The sequence below is a fragment of the Xenopus laevis genome, chromosome 2L (genome assembly GCF_017654675.1).
Source record: "Xenopus laevis strain J_2021 chromosome 2L, Xenopus_laevis_v10.1, whole genome shotgun sequence".
Classification (NCBI taxonomy): Eukaryota; Metazoa; Chordata; class Amphibia; order Anura; family Pipidae; genus Xenopus; species Xenopus laevis.
In genome coordinates this window covers 79792933-79809309 of record NC_054373.1, presented here as the reverse complement: position 1 = coordinate 79809309, position 16377 = coordinate 79792933, and the positions used below count along the sequence as shown (strand labels likewise).

At 36.8% G+C, this 16377-nt stretch overlaps 1 protein-coding gene across 2 annotated transcripts in view; it reads right to left on the bottom strand.

Annotated features, from left to right (window-relative positions):
- wwc3.L (WWC family member 3 L homeolog) overlaps positions 1 to 16377 on the bottom strand; it is a 133771-nt gene that overhangs the window by 92923 nt on the left and 24471 nt on the right. The window contains exon 1 of one of the 2 annotated variants that reach the window (XM_041582088.1): positions 6771 to 7020. The exons of the other annotated variant lie outside the window; for it this stretch is intronic. The gene's annotated coding sequence lies outside the window, so the exon portion shown is untranslated. Of the gene's footprint in view, positions 1 to 6770; positions 7021 to 16377 lie in introns of those variants that run through there. 2 annotated transcript variants of the gene reach the window in all.

Sequence of the window (16377 nt, the reverse complement as noted above, 5' to 3'; positions counted from 1 at the left end):
TGTGATATTTATTAGGTAAAATGACTTCCGGTTCAAATGTATTTATTGACAGTAAATAATGTCTAGACATGATTTCCTCAACATTTACAAGTCTTTTTTTCACTTTGGTATTTATGAATATATTTTTCATATAAATACACACAAAAATCTGCCTTTTCTAGCATTCCTAAATAGCCATTAAAGGAGAACTAAACCCTAATTTGAATATGGCTAAAGACATCATATTTTATATATTGCATCAGCCTAAAGTTTTAGCTTCTCAATAGCAGCAATGATCCAGGACTTGTCACAGGCGGTCATCATCTTGGAAAATGTCTGAGACACTTAAATGCTCAGTGGGCTCTGAGCAGCTTAGGGGTCATCACAAATTATCCAGCAGAAAATGAGGTTGCGCTGTAATATAAGCTAATGCAAAATTTTCGTGCTAACTGCACTAGTTTCTGTGCTGCTATGTAGTAATTATCTGTATTAATTACTAATCATCCTTATATTGTGACATTTCTATTATATGTGTATTGTATATTGTGAGTGTGTTCCTAAGCTCAGTAAGTGACAGCAGCACAGAGCATATGTAGTGAATCAGCAGAAAATAATATCATGTGGAGATACTGGGGCATCTTTAGAGACACAGACCTTCCCTGCTACAGGGCTGTGGTTACCTTGGGCTGGTACAGAAGCCCAAAACATAATGTACAACATTTCTAGCTAATTCTTTAGTTAAGCTTTAGTTCTATTTTAAAAGAGTCTGCCTAATGTTATTTTTATGAAAACTACCTTACCATGAATCTGAAAAGGAAATTCAATTGTAAGCACCTCTGGGAACATAAAGCTTGTCTGTTCTCTACCATGTGTCAGGGTGGCGTTATTCTGGTTACTCCAGTTTCATACCATGCTTCAAAATAAAACATTTATTGGTGCTGATGAAAGAGGGACAAGTTGCTGGTAAATTTGTAAAAACCCTATAAATCACCCTACCCTGACAGTCTCTGCTGCCAATCACCCCTTATAAAAAAGAAGCCCACCTCTACTCCACCCATTTCCCCACCCAGCACGCCCATTTCCCCACCCTGTGACATCATTATCCCATCACCCTACAACTTGAAGCCCGGTATTACCGACGAAAAAAGGTGGCAACCCTAGTTTTCCTGGCAACCTTAAAAACCTCTACAAATTACTGTGCCATAGACAATACTGACAACTATCTCTGCTAAAACACTAAAATAGCATAATCGCTCAAAAATTACATACGGTTTAAGTGTTTTAGCAGACACAGTTGTTAGCATACCTCCCAACACTATAAAGAGAGACCAAAATATTTGAAGCAGAAAATTCTTACAATTGTTTCTTTGCTTATCTTAAATTGTTACAAAAGTTTCCAATTGCAACACGTATTCTGGGCTTTCTGCCAAAAGCCAATTAAGTTTTAGAAACTTTGTATCTTTCTCTGGCTGTTCAGTGCAGGAGATCAAAAAAAAAGTCAGGACATTTCAGTGAGAAACCTGGGACTGCAGTTTGAGCTGTCAAAATCAGGACTGTCCTATGAAAAACGGGACAGTTGGGAGGTATGTTTTAGCATTATCTATGGCAGTGCCATCCAACTGTTGGCCAGGAGCCCCACCCCCCTTGTGTGCCCCCCCACATGAGAGTCTGCCTGCTATGACTGCTTACCTTGTAAGCAGTTTTGAAAGGTATCACTACTGCGATTAGCTGACCCTTGCATTATTTACACCTCAAATTCTGACACTAAACTCCTGCATTGTTCACACATGTAATCCCTCCTGCATTCTTCACACCTATATTGTTCACACCCCTAAAGCCCTGTACTGTTCAGACCTCAGAGCAAGACTACAAATTCCCACATTGTTCACCTGTTCACTACTCATACAAACTGCTGGGGGGCACCAGCATTGTGTCACTGTATGTAGCACATGAAATTATCACTTTAGAGTGGTCCTTATAGATTTTTCTGTCTCCTGCCCTATTTTGCCTGCCCTATGCTCCGTGTGTGCCCCGCTCTGCCTGCCCTACACTTGATGTGTGTGCCATACTCTGTTCTGGGGGTTTGTTAGCATCTGGAAATTGTTGTAATGGGCCCCTAAGGTGTTTAATCATGTACTAGGGTGGGGGGTGCTGCGTTATCCACAGAAGAGGAATAGGCATATGGATTTAAGGGTATGATTGATATGACTAAAATGTTTCACATATGAGTGATATCCCTGCAGTGATCACCAACAATTTTTTTTTTTTTTGGTGTGCTACCATCATTAATGTGGACATGGTCTTAAAAGTTCTTGTGGTAACATGGGTGTGATTTAAATTGGGTGTGGTTTAAAAATAGGGAATGGTCAACACCAGCATCCATTATCGGCTCTCCACCACATAGGCCAGTGTCGGACTGGGCCGGCGGGACACCGGGAAAAAACCCGGTGGGCCCCGGGCTCTTGTGGGATCCGCCGGCCCAGATCCACTTCTTAGTAGCGCGACCTCGGAGGTCACGGTAAGAAAAAAAAAAATTCACGTGCGCACAAATGTGGCGATGTGCGCACTGAAGCCACATGCCTACGCACCAAACCGGCACCGCGGACGTATCCAGAAACTTTATGCGGAGCTCAGGAGCGACAGGGAGGCGGTGGGGGGCCCTGGGGCAGTAGCCCAGTGGGCCCTAAACCCCCCAGTCCGACCCTGACATAGGCCAGAAAAATTCTAGCCCTCGGTACTACAGAAGTTGGACTGCACTTATCTTTAGCATTTTATTTTGTAGCCACAACAAAATGAGGGCTATAAATTACACAATGTGTCATTGACCTGAATGTAATGTAAAAAGGTACAATATACAAGTCAGGTATTTACCTTTTTTTTAATACAGTGATAGTTATGTATTGTGAATAGGTGATAAGAGAAATGTCTTTTGCCTTTGCCTTTTCATGGCTCAGATAGATAACGGGTGGCTAATTTCCATATGTTCCTTAGCCCTAAGAGGGTGGGTAACTCAGAAGCAAAAAAATAAGGTTAATAAGTGCTATGAATCACAATAGTTGGCACTGGACTTTCAGGTACAAGGAAAGTGATATTAATTGGGGGCACCAATTTGTTAGACACTGCCCCAGTAAATATAATCCCTAACAGAGCTAAGAGTCTATAAATACTATACAGTATATATTTATAGAATAAATGGCCATATTCAACGATAATAACAGAAATACTATCATTAGGTATTATAGTAGAACCCCCATTTTATGTTTTTCAGCGGATCAGAAAAAATTGTGTAAAATCCAGGAGTATATAAAAGCAGGGAAATGCATTATATAGACCCGGATTTGGAGTGAGGCCACAAAGGCGCAGGCCTAGGGTGGCAAAATTTTAGAGGCAGCATGCCGCCCCGCCACATTCTGCCTGACCATGATATAGCATTTGTAAAATGTACAACATCAGCACATAGCAATGTGACAAAGCAATAGCAATGAATGTGGTTTGAGTAAAACTTTACTCTGCTGCAGTAAAAATTAACAGAGCTTAATAAAACAAACATGAAGGAAGTAAAAGGTATGAAGAAATAGAAAGTTCCTAGAACTGCAGAAAAGAAATGTTTCTTCAAGGCTCTTTTTTCACATACTTTTTACTGTACCAAGTTAACATGAGACTGTATATTAACATGAAACTGTCATATCACTGCTGAGGTTTCACATTCTTTATAAACAAGGGGTTTTCCAGTGCACAAAAATATGCACCCATCACAATCCACATTCTGAAAATAATTAAAACTCTGTTTCTTAAAGAAATCTGCATCAAAAAATGCTTGGAAATGAACAAATGTTTGCTCAAGATGCCACTAGTCACCATTGCCTTTTCAGTAAAAATGTATGCTTTGCACATTTCACCTAGGGCAGCATCCCCACTATCCAATACGTCGAGCTGAGAGGAAACGCAGGCGACCAGTCGGAGGAGCCGAATATAATATAAGTGATAGAAACATCGCAGGTACAAACTACATGCATTTGACTTCACACGACACAACTGCGTCCTCATCCGACAGTCATGTTGTGTGTAGTTTGTAGCTGCAATGTTTCTATCACTTACATTATATTTAGCGCATCCAACTGGTCGCTTGTGTTTCCTCTCAGTGCGACGCATTAGATAACATCGCCCGTGGAGTTCTGCCCTTACAGTCCACATAGGAGCTGCCAAATAGCCAATCACAGCCCTTTTTAAGTACCCCCCAGTACATTTTTGCATGCATGTGTTGCTCTCCAACTCTTTTTACATATTAATGTGGTTCATGAGTAAAAAAATGTTGGGTTGTCAGCAAATATTGGGATCAGTTACCCATAGGCCGTCTGTCTGATCATATGTACATTACAAGAAAGTCAAAAGTGAAAATGAGGGCAAGCCAGTCAACAAACCAGGTTTTGCCTTTTAGCAGATACTAAAAATGCATATTAGTTCCTGTTGTCTTACCAGAAACATAAGCTTTGTTTGCATGCACATATTTTTGAATGGTACTGGTCACTTGGTTTATAAAGCACTAGTAAGGACATAAGATTTTGCCTGACAAGCTGTACTGAAATGCAGTTGTAACTTATACACTCATCATAATAAAGTTTCTATTTTTATGAAGACATCACTACCATCCCATATGAGAAACATGGTAGTTTGTCTAAGCTAAGACATTTTTTCCATCAAACTGACCAATTATAGGATTCAGAACGTTAAGCTTAATTTTATGGCCTTCCAAGTACAGTGTGTTACATGGTGCCTTGAGAAGCACATACTTCCTATCTTGCCCATTTGTCACGGGACAGTCCCGATTTTGACAGCTCAGCCGACAATCTCCGACTGTTACTGAAATGTCCCGAGTTTCTCCTGCACTGAACAGCCATAAAAAGATACAAAGTTTCTGAAATGTAATTAAATAAAAGGTTTTGGCAGAGAACCCAGAAAACTTGACACCTGCACTTAGATACATTTGTAACAGTTTAAAATAAGCAAAGATACAATTGTAACTATTTAAGATAAGCAGGTCTCTTGGGAGAACTAAGAATTGCAGCTTAAATGGCAATTTCATCTTCATTAACAAAACTGTATTAAAGGAACAGTAACACCAAAAAAAATTAAAGTGTTTTAAAGTAATGGAAATATGATGTAGTGTTGCCCTGCACTGGTAAAACTGATCTGTTTGCTTCAGAAACACTACTATAGTTCATATAAACAAGCAATGTGTAGCAATGGCAGAAATTGAAAAAAGGCTATATGGTACAAGATAAATAGTGGATAACAAATAACACCATTATGTTCTACTTATCTGCTATCTACTGTGTAACCTGAGCCTTTTCTCCTTTGACAGGCTGCCCCATTGCTACACAGCAGCTTATATATGTGAACTGTAGTAGTGTTACTGAAGCAAACACAGCAGTTTTACTAGTGCATGGCAACACTGTATTATATTTTTATTACTTTAAAACTATTTAATTTTTTGATGTTACTGTTCCTTTAACACATAAAACCTGATCTTAAAACCACTTTCCATAACCTACCACATTTTGTAAAATTGATGTGGTATTTAAGTGGTGTGGCCATAAAATAGCGTGTTCAAAACATTTTCACCGCATATCTTTTTGTCCCTCTTTCTGTTTTTCAACTGTTGGTAGGTATGGAAGTATATTGCTTTGCTTGCAGTCAACATATCAGTTATTTTTGCACAGTCGTCAATGAATGATTTAATCATGTATTTAAGATATCAGCTGACACAATAGGGCTATATCTCTTGTTCACCATACATCTATTCACTCATACCCTGAGTGGGCAATGGAGTTCCCTTAGGAGTTCCTCACGTCCTCCTTGTGCCCATCCAATCCATTATATCACTATTTAATCTATGGGTGACCTTGCTCTATTCAGCACTTCTGTATTACTTACAAGTTGAATATTGTAGCGAAACCCTGCTTGAGAGCTAATTAAACATATTTCATAGCACCTATATAGGACACAAAATACATATCACATTGAACAATATTTTTGAATGCAGAGATTAAATAATATTTTCCTAAAAACATGTTACTCAACCAAAACATAAGTACCGGTATGGGACCTATTATCCCAAATGCTTGAGACCTGGGTTTTTTTTTTTTGAATAATGGGTCTTTATTTGTATCGTCATGCTTCTTCAGTCTATTAAAATATCATGTAAACATATAAAAGCTCATTTATCAAAGGTCCAATTGTAAATTCATGTGTTTTTTTTTAATTATAATATACTCACAATTCAACTGTGAGGTTATTTAAGAAAAAATTCTAATGGCTAACATTCGATCGAATGGTTCCGCCCTGAATATTTTATATTTGATTCATATTCGATTTGTACGAAACAAGTTTTTCACTTGAAAAAACCCCCAAATGTCAGGAAGGCTAAGAACATATCCAAATGACTCAACAAACCTCTGCCATTAAATTGTACATGAACTTGCCAGGTTTTAGATGGCGAATATTCGAATTAGGACGTTTCCATGGCCGAGGTGTGATAAATCTCACATTCTAATTCACATTCGAATAGGGGGATTAAAATTCAAATGTGTGAACTTTGACACTAGAAAAATTTTAATTTACTATTCGACCCTTAATAAATCTGTCCCTAAATAAACCCAATAGACAGGATTTGCTTCCAATAATAATTAATTATATCTTTGTTTGAATCAAATGCAAGGTACTGTTTTATTATTACAGAGAAAAGGGAAATCATTCCGAACTTTCGGTTTTCCGGATAACAGATCCCATACCTGTAATATGTATTTTCAGCCACTTCAGAAGTAGGTATAGTCTCACCCACAAAAAATACGAGTTTGAGGTGTATTGCTTGTAGCACCTGATGGTAAATGTAAAACTGTGAACACTACAGTGGTCAGATCTGGGTCTTGGTACTACTTTCTGCCTGTAAATCACTTAGTATGTCAGCAACGCCAAATAACACTCAAACAAGAATGTGAGACTGTAATTCGCTACAGATTCGGCCTTCAACTGTATACAAACATTAGTTGTCATAGTAACAAAATTTCATGGCATCAGAAGGTCTTTCTAAAAGCTATATTCCTATATGTATAGAATGGCCTGGTTTAAAGCACCACATGCAATAAAGCTGTTCTGGTTCCTTAGGACTATTTAGTGCAAGAAGGAATATTGCTCAGTTCAAGAGAAAATAACTATACAGTCAAATCACACTAAAATATTTTATCTATGTTACTCCAAGAATGTCTGAAATTCTAAGAAAATATACTATAGATATACGATTGAGATAAGAACTTTCGAAAAAAAAAAAACAGGTTCCTAGAAATAAGTATTTACCAAATGCATACAAGGAAAGGTGCATTTTTCTAGATATATAGTATATGTACCGTGCATTGCAGACTGCAGAATATATAAATGTATGCTGAATGACAACGCATGCTTCCTATTGAGGATCAAAATTAAGGTTGCTGAAAGTAAAAGCAAAGGCCCATCAAAATAATTATTAATATACATCAAATACAGGTATTGGAACTCTTATCCAGAATGCTTGGGGCCAGGTGTTTTCTTGATAATAGTTAGAAAATTGTACAAGGCACTATTTTATTATTACAGAGGAAAAGGAAATCATTTTGAAACATTTGAATTATTAAATTAAAAGAGACTCTATGGGAGATGGTATTCCCATAAATTTGTGCTTTCGGGAAAACAGACTTCTGGATAACAGATACTATACCTGTACCTTGACTTGGACAATAAATGAGGCACAAGTGTGTGGGAGTGAAAACAATGAAACTAAGAATAGCCAGGGCTGCTAGCTAACTAGCTACAGAAAGTAACATAGCATTCTCCAAAAAATTTTTTGGGTATGGGGGGCTGCTCCAATATTCTTGTAGAATTGTGTTTTATTCAGACAACTTATGTTTTATTGTCTTCTTTCAATTAGAAATCGTTTTTTGTATACGTTTTTTTTAAATATACATATGCCTCATGGGTGCTTAAGTCATATGTAAGTCACAGCACAGATTTTTACCACTTAAGGTATAAAGAATAAGACTGTAGGCAGAATAGTTTGTTGATTGGTTATTCTGATTGAATTATTTTAATAACTGATGTATTATGTGATATTACAAAATTTAGTTATAAAGGTCATAGGGTGGTTTGATTTGGTACAATGCTGGTTTTCTATATGCTTCACTGAGTTTGTATTTGGTCATGGTATTCCACACCCTTTTTCTACTATTGGCAGGAGATGGTAATTTACATTTTAGTAACTGCTCACTATCTACTTGATATTTATATTTGGGTATGTGCATGCTTTGAAATATGGGTAGCCAGGGTAGGGTTGGGGTTGGGGGTAAATGTGTTTCAAGCATTTTTCCAAATTGTTAAATTAATAGAGTTGCTGAATTTCATACTATGCAGCTATTAGTACTTGTGAATTACCACAATATTAGAATATTAAGTAATGTGACAGATTTACTCCTGGTCATGGAACGTTAGGGGCTTAAAATTTTCAAAGAGCACAGCTTTTTATATATCTTAAGAAATGTTCTCCATCAATACTTTTATTGCAGGAAACCCATTTAGTGGGCTCTAAAGGTTTTGCCTTTATAGGAGAACTAAACCCCCCTATGACAAAAGTCCCCATCCACAGCCATCAAATGAGCCCCTCTCTGCTTCCTCCCCACAGAGTCTATTTCAATGAACAGTGTCTCTCATAGTAAAGCTGACTTCTACAAGCACACATGCACAGCGGAGGTAGCAGACGTCATCTTCTGAATCTTCGTGTTCTTTTTAAATCAGTTCTGCGACACAAAGCTTGCTGGCGCATGTGCAGTTGAAGAGTATCCCAGAGTATCTATAACTGCTCATGCGCCAGCAAGCTCCGTGTCGCCAAACTGATTGGAAAAGAACATGAAGATACAGAAGAAGGCACCTGCTAGCTCCACTCTGCGTGTAGCAGAGAGGGGGCTCATTTGATGGCTGTGGATGGGGACTTTTATTGGGGGGGGTAGTTTTCTTTTAAAGGTGACCTGTCACCCAGACATAAAAAGCAGTATCATAAAAGCACTTTTCAAATTAAGTAAGAAACCCAAATTCTTTTTTTATTCAAAAATACATACCCATTATAAACTCATTTAAAAATCTCAGCTGACAATCATATATTGCCTGCCCCTCCTCTATACCAAGGACATGGACATCAGGTGCTTCATTCCGGTGCATAAACAAGACTTTGGCATGATGAAAAACTTGCCTTAATAACAATGTCCACAAAATGGCACCTGCCCGCTTCATGTGATTTTGGATTTGAAGACTAAAAGAAACCAGATTTAAATTATTTATAAAGTGTAAGTGAACTTTATTTTGCTTGGCCAACATTATAATATAGGATTTGGAATTATTTCTCAGGGTGACAGGTTCCCTTTAAGAAATCATGGGTGATGCACCATTATCACTCCCCCTTTTCTACACATGCCAGAGAGGTGTCAGTGCTAATTAATAAGGATATAATGTTTGAGTGTTTTCGAGTATATGTAGATATGCAAAGGAGATTCTTAATACTCCACTGTAAAATTTATTATTTTTTGATTACAGTTGTACATGTATATAACCTACCTCCGGGTTCTTTTACAATGGAATTGATTTTTGCCAAAATAGCTACACTACTTTTAGCCCCTTTATGTATTATGGGTGACTTTAATTCTCCTTTGCACTCTTGTTTAGATAAGTTGTCATCACAATTGGGCAACTAGTGAACATGCGAATTGGGCAACTAGTATGAACCTTATTGACATATGGAGATGGAAGACTCCATTCAGTATTCTTGTCATTCTGTAATCAGACGCTATCCCAAAAATATCTTTGGTTTTATATGAGGTAAGCAACCTAGATTTTCACGGAAATCTTTGACAGCTCCCCTAGACAGAGGAGGTTTACTTAGCAGCTCAGTTGTCACACTTACATACATGGTTTGTTCCAGATGCTGATGATCAGAATATGCCTCACAGTCCTTTGTGTAAATTAAAAGATTCTAATTCATTCCCTCTTGTATTACAAATTCCTCACTACTTCATATTTATTGGATTCACATACATCACTATGGGGCAATTCTCATTTGCATTCTCTATCTGATTTCATATAGTGGCCTAAACTTGGTATTAAAATATTAGGACATATTTTGCAAAATAGAACTTTTAAATCTTTACCACAACTTATAGAATTTACGCAAGGTCATCACACAGATCGATTTCGGCATCTACAATTTAAACATGCATTCAGAGCCCAATTAGGCTCATATCAGATAGAGACTAAGAAATTAGTATCCTACTTATATAAAGCACTACAGAATATGTTTCCTCCTCCTTTCCATAAAGCTCTTGATAAATGGCACTGGGGTTCTTCACTCTATCACAGATGAACAATGGGAAGAAACTATGGATTCACTATATTATTTTTTAATTACTACAACAGATATATTGATTAATTTTATTCAAATGTATTTTAATAATTTATGTATTAAAATTTATGCAATAATTACATTTCTTAAACTCCTACTAGGCTAAGTAAAATGTATCCCAACAGATTTTCATCTTCAGTCCTTGCTGTCAATTCCCTCAAGATGATTTCTTTTATAGTATATGGTTATCTTGTAAGATTGTGAAACATTGGAAAGGGGGTATGAAAACTTAAATGACAATCTGGCTATCCCCCACATTTTTTTCACCAGAAATGTGTTTGTTCATAAGTTCACTAAGGAAGATGCCATGGCAGTGCCATTTTTGGATTGTGCAATCAGGGCCGGATTTACATAGCAGGGGCCCCTAGACCCACTGCCATTTGTCTCCTTTCCCCTTACCTTTATTCGAGCAAATTTTAATTATTGGTACCGGAGCAATGTGGATTGGCGCATAAGAAATTAAAAACATTATTGTATCTCCTGCACATCCCCAGTGTTTTTGAACCAATGTGGGTGTGGTTGGGCCTTTCCACAAATCCGGGCCTGTGTGCAATAGTTATCAAAGAGGGGGAAACATGGATATTGAAGTATACAAGAAACCCACTCACACCGATCAGTATTTGCTGTTTGATTCCCATCACCTTCTGGAACATAAACTGGGGATTATAAGAACTTTACACCATCGGGCTGAAACTGTGCAATCAGTGCAGAAGTGAAAGAGAAAGAATACAAACATCTGAAAGGAGCTCTGAAACCTGGACTGTGCCTTTATCAAAATAAAACCAAAGTCAAGCAAAAAGAATTTGACAAGGGGTGCCATTCAACTGCATATATATTTATTTTTGGCAAATTAAACACCTCCTAAAAAGGAATTATTTCTATCCCTTAAGATTTGAGTCATAGGGACTTCATGTTTTGAAAAATGAACAAAGAAAAACTAGAGTAGTCTTTAAAAGATCTAATTGGTAGCTAATTTTAAGACCCCAACATTCGGCCTTTAAGGCTTATTATTATTTCACCAGAAATTTGTTTGTTTGGTATAATGGATGAAATTTTGCCTCAAAGTAAAACTCCTATAGTGTGTAGAACACTGTTATTCTACGCTAAAAAAGCCATTATACTACAATGGGGCGAAACCTATTTCCCCTACCATTTCTCAATGGGTTAACCTAGTCAATAAATTGTTACCAGTCATAAAACTTAAGAAATCAGAGGAGTATCATATAAATTTGATAAGAATTGGGGCCTCGTGAGTTGACATTATCCAGTACCAAATTTGCTTTTCCTTTTTTTTTATTCTCTTACATGGTTTTATGTCCTTTTGCCAAATTTGCTTATTTAAAGTTAAAAGCACTGAACAGCCAGAAAAAGAAACATAGTTTCTAAATTAATTGGCTTTTGGCAGAGAGCCCAGAACAGCCGCAACAGAAGATAAGATACATTTGTAACAATTCAAATGTATCTAGATAAGCAAAAAAAAGTTTAAAAAGTTAAAAGAAATTAGATAACAGATCCCGTGGGAATAGTTAGACTCTCAGCTTAAAGGGCAATTCACCTTCATTAAGCAAAACTGTAATAACTGAAAAAAAAACACAGAAATATGTTCAAACTTTTATATCCTGGAAAATTTGGTAAAATTAACATAATAATTAGGGGGTGTGGCCAAAAAATGGGAGTGGTCAAAAAATTTGCCACGCTACGTGCTGCAACTTTTTTGTCCCTCTTTTTATTTCCAAAATGTTGGGAGGTATACACTCTATAAAAGTGACAAATGATAAATATTTAAAAATAAGAAAAAATTAAAAATGTTCTACAAGATTTTTCAGAAGCAAAATTAGACATGAACAATTGGTAATACTTTTTAACATATTGATAAAAAAAAGAATACTGCTGTTTTGGATATAGGTATGTGAGGAAGCATTTTCTGTAGCATGTCAGCTCTTGTAATGGCTCCTTAGTTGTGCCAAGGAATGAGATGTTAAGCACCAAGCAGGAAAAGCAGCAAATGCCTTTCATTTAAATAAACTATTAAAATGATATTACATCTGTTAGCATTGCTTTAATAACAGGGCATTCTATGTTATACATATACAAAGGCAAGTGAAAAGTCAGCAAGTTTGTAAGCAAGTACTGAACCCCAAAATTGATTTGGTGCTTCTTTTTACAACTTTTTAGTATGGGCATTGAAAAAAAAGTATTAGGTACTGAACAAAAGAAAAGAAAGAACAAAAATTTGCAATAATCCTGTATTTATGGGGTTCATCTTCGACTAAGTCCAAACAATATGGAGAGATGAGGTGGATGAGATGGTAATGATTTAATAAAACAGTTCAACCAGGGTGGTAGGACTTGCCAAAAAATATTTTGGTACAGGTATGGGATCCGTTATCCAAAAACCCATTATCCAGAAAGCTCCAAATTATGAAAAGGCCATCTCCCATAGACTAAATTTTATTCAAATAATCCAAATTTTAAAAAATGATTTCATTTTTGTCTTTTATAATAAAACAGTACCTTGTATATGATCACAACGAAGATATAGGCCTATTGGGGTTATTTCATGTTTACATCATTTTCTAGTAGGCTTGAAGTATAAAGATCCAAATTATAGAAAGATCTGTTATCTGGAAAACCCCCAGGTCCCAAGAATTCTGGAGAACATATCCCATACCTGTAATAACATTCAATGACAGAGATATTTCATTACCTGTACCCAATCATTGGATTCAGCATTGATGCAGACTGGGAAGTCAGAAGCAGTCAGGACAACATGGCTTCATGTGTTCCTTTCCATGCCCTGGCTGTTCTCACTCATCTGCATATATAAGATTAGCTGTTTATACCATTAATGTTATATGTCTATGAAGATGCTCATTTATCCAGGTCATGATATACAGTATCTAGTAGAATTAAGTCAAAGGTAACTGGACATATAGAGGGTTACTTATTAAAATCCAAATTTATCAAATTTTTTTATTAAAACGATTTTGCCTTATTTGTCATTAAAATAACTTGAATATATTGGATTGGGGAAAAACTCGATGAAATTGAGAGAAAACCTGAATTGTACATTTTTTCCAGACTTTTCTACCGAAATGCTCGATTTTTTAGGGTTATTACCTGAAAAAACCCAGAGCAGACCACGATATCTTCAAATTGGTATAGGGAAATCTGCCATTGACTTATACATGACCTCGAAAGTTCTGAGATGTCAGATTTTCAGATTTGGGCTTTTTGCAGCATCGGGTATAACAAATCTTGAAGTTTTTTTCATGGAAAATTCAAGTTTGTGCCACAAAACGCCAGACCATAAAAAATTGAGTTTTAGTAAATAATCCCCCTAAGAGTTTTTCCTGAAAACATTTCACCACTCATCCGAGTGGCTTCTTCAGTTCAAATGAAGTAGTAGGGAATTCCACAGCATGTAAACTCTTGAGTGTAGTAAAGTCATGGACATCCAATCACAATGGTTCCATTGAACTTCAGCAAGCTGAAAGCCCTGACTACCTTCAAGGGAACAAGTCTAGTCTAGGTTTCTAGGTTTCAGCTTTTACTCAACATATAAACTCAGTGGACAACAACAAGTTCACTAGGGTAGGTGTGAAAGTTCAGTAGTTATCAGTGCAGTTCAATAGTTATCAAAGAGGGGGAAACCTGGTTAATGAAGTATACAGGAAACCCTTCACACCGATCAGTATTTGCTGTTTGATTCCCATAACCCCCTGGAACATAAACTGGGGATTATAAGAACTTTACACCATCGGGCTGAAACTGTGCATTCAGTCCAGAAGTGAAAGAGAAAGAATACAAACATCTGAAAGGAGCTCTGAAACCTGGACTGTGCCTTTATCAAAATGAAACCAAAGTCAAGCAAAAAGACTGACAAGGGGTGCCATTGAACTGCATATATATTTATTTTTGGCAAATTAAACTCCTCCTAAAAAGGAATTATTTCTATCCCTTAAGATTTGAGTCATAGGGGCTTCATGTTTTGAAAAATGAACAAAGAAAAACTAGAGTAGCCTTTAAAAGATTTAAGTGGTAGCTAATTTTTACCCCAACATTCGGCCTTTAAGGCTGAAATCCTTTCTTTTGTAAAGCTATATACTGCCATGTGTAAACACTGTTTCATCCTCATTTGACATCTGGTGCCAGTAAACCTTGCACTCATGGGGTTATAATTGGGAAATGTTTAGTTTACTGTAGAGAAAGTACAATTTACTAAGCTTATGAAGCAATGCAATTTATGACCTACTGGATATTATGTAGCTATCACTTTTAATTTAAGTCAGGAGGGAATAGAAGGAACTCTTAAAAAAATACATGGCTCTCTTTCATGGGGGCTTGGCAAGTATATTGAGGCAACAGCAAATGGTCAATGTCTAAGACAGGCTAAGACTGTTTGATTTATTTCAAGTCTCCCAACCCTAAATATTGGTTGAAATAGAAACTCATGATATTACTTCACACTGGAAAGCATGTGTACTAAGAAGAAGGCTGTTGCTTTTCCATGACAAATACTACTATACAGCCGTTCATAATGCCTACAACAACATATTCACATAACAAATGATAACAGGATGAGGAAAAGTACCATTTAAGTCACAAAACATGTTGCTTTGCAGAGTTACTTCTGCCAAAAATGTTATTCTAAAAGAAAATTGCCAAAAATTAAGGTAAGAATTTTGTCCAACCCATTTCAGTGCACATTTGAGCACTGTCTAAATATTTTTCCTACTAATCTTTATTTTCTTTGAAAAAAACATTGACTGTTTCCTTTAAAAAAATCATTCTTTTACTCTTGAGTTATTCATGCAGGTATTAGAAGGGTGGAACACAGTTAAATGCTATGGAGGGAATACCACAGCAGCTAAGTATTTAGCAGGCAACACCCTTAGTAATGACAAGCCTACAAGTGACGGAAACTAGAAAATCAGAAGAAAAAAGAAATAGATGTAATCTCTAAAATCAGATCTCTGCCACACACATAAAACAATGAGAACCAACAAATGCATGCTTTTTAAATTTTTTTGTTTTTATAGAGTTTATCACCAATGATCTTCCTTAAACTGGACAATGAAGTATAGGTGAATTGATTATTTGGCACCCAAACATTCATTTACAAATGAAAAGTTCTCCTTTTCAGTCATGCATGTAAAGGTGGCCATACACGGAGAGATCCGCTCGTTTGGCGATGAGGTGGGCAATATCGGGCTGATCCGATCGTATCCTAACGGTGGCTTTACGGGCGGTCGGATCGCGGGACCGCATCAACTAACAGATGCGGCCGCGATCCGACGGGATTTTTAGTCCCATCCGATCTCGATCGGAGAAGCATGTCGGGGGGCCCCCATACATGGGCCAATAAGCTGCCGACTCCGTCTGTCGGCAGCTTTTATCGGCCCGTGTATGGCCACCTTTAAGTGACACTGAAGCTTTAGTAAACCAGCTCCCCATCCAAAGAAACTGATTTTATATTATTTTGTATATGACAAGGGAAGTCCTTAATAGACCCTTGCATAAAGGCCATGCCGAGCATAAATATAAAAACTGGAATGTTTGCTTATTTCTGAAAATGTAAAAAACTCGATTGAATGCAGTCAGGGGAAAAAACTTGAATACCGTGAATTCATCGAGTTTATTGGGTAAAAAAAAACATGAATACTTCGAATTTATTTAGTTTTCGAGCGCAAAGCACTGTAAACACCCAAAAATCATGAAGGCTAAAAATATCTTCAAATAGTTCAAGGGACACTTACCATTGACTTCTACGTGACCTTGACTGGTTTAAGATGGTGAATTTTCAAATTTGGGCTGTTAGCAGCTTCAGGGCATAATATATCTTCAAAATTTTGATTTTTTCCCCCCTGAAAACTACCCTAGTGAAACTACCCTCAAAAAAACTTGAATTTTTCAAGAAAATA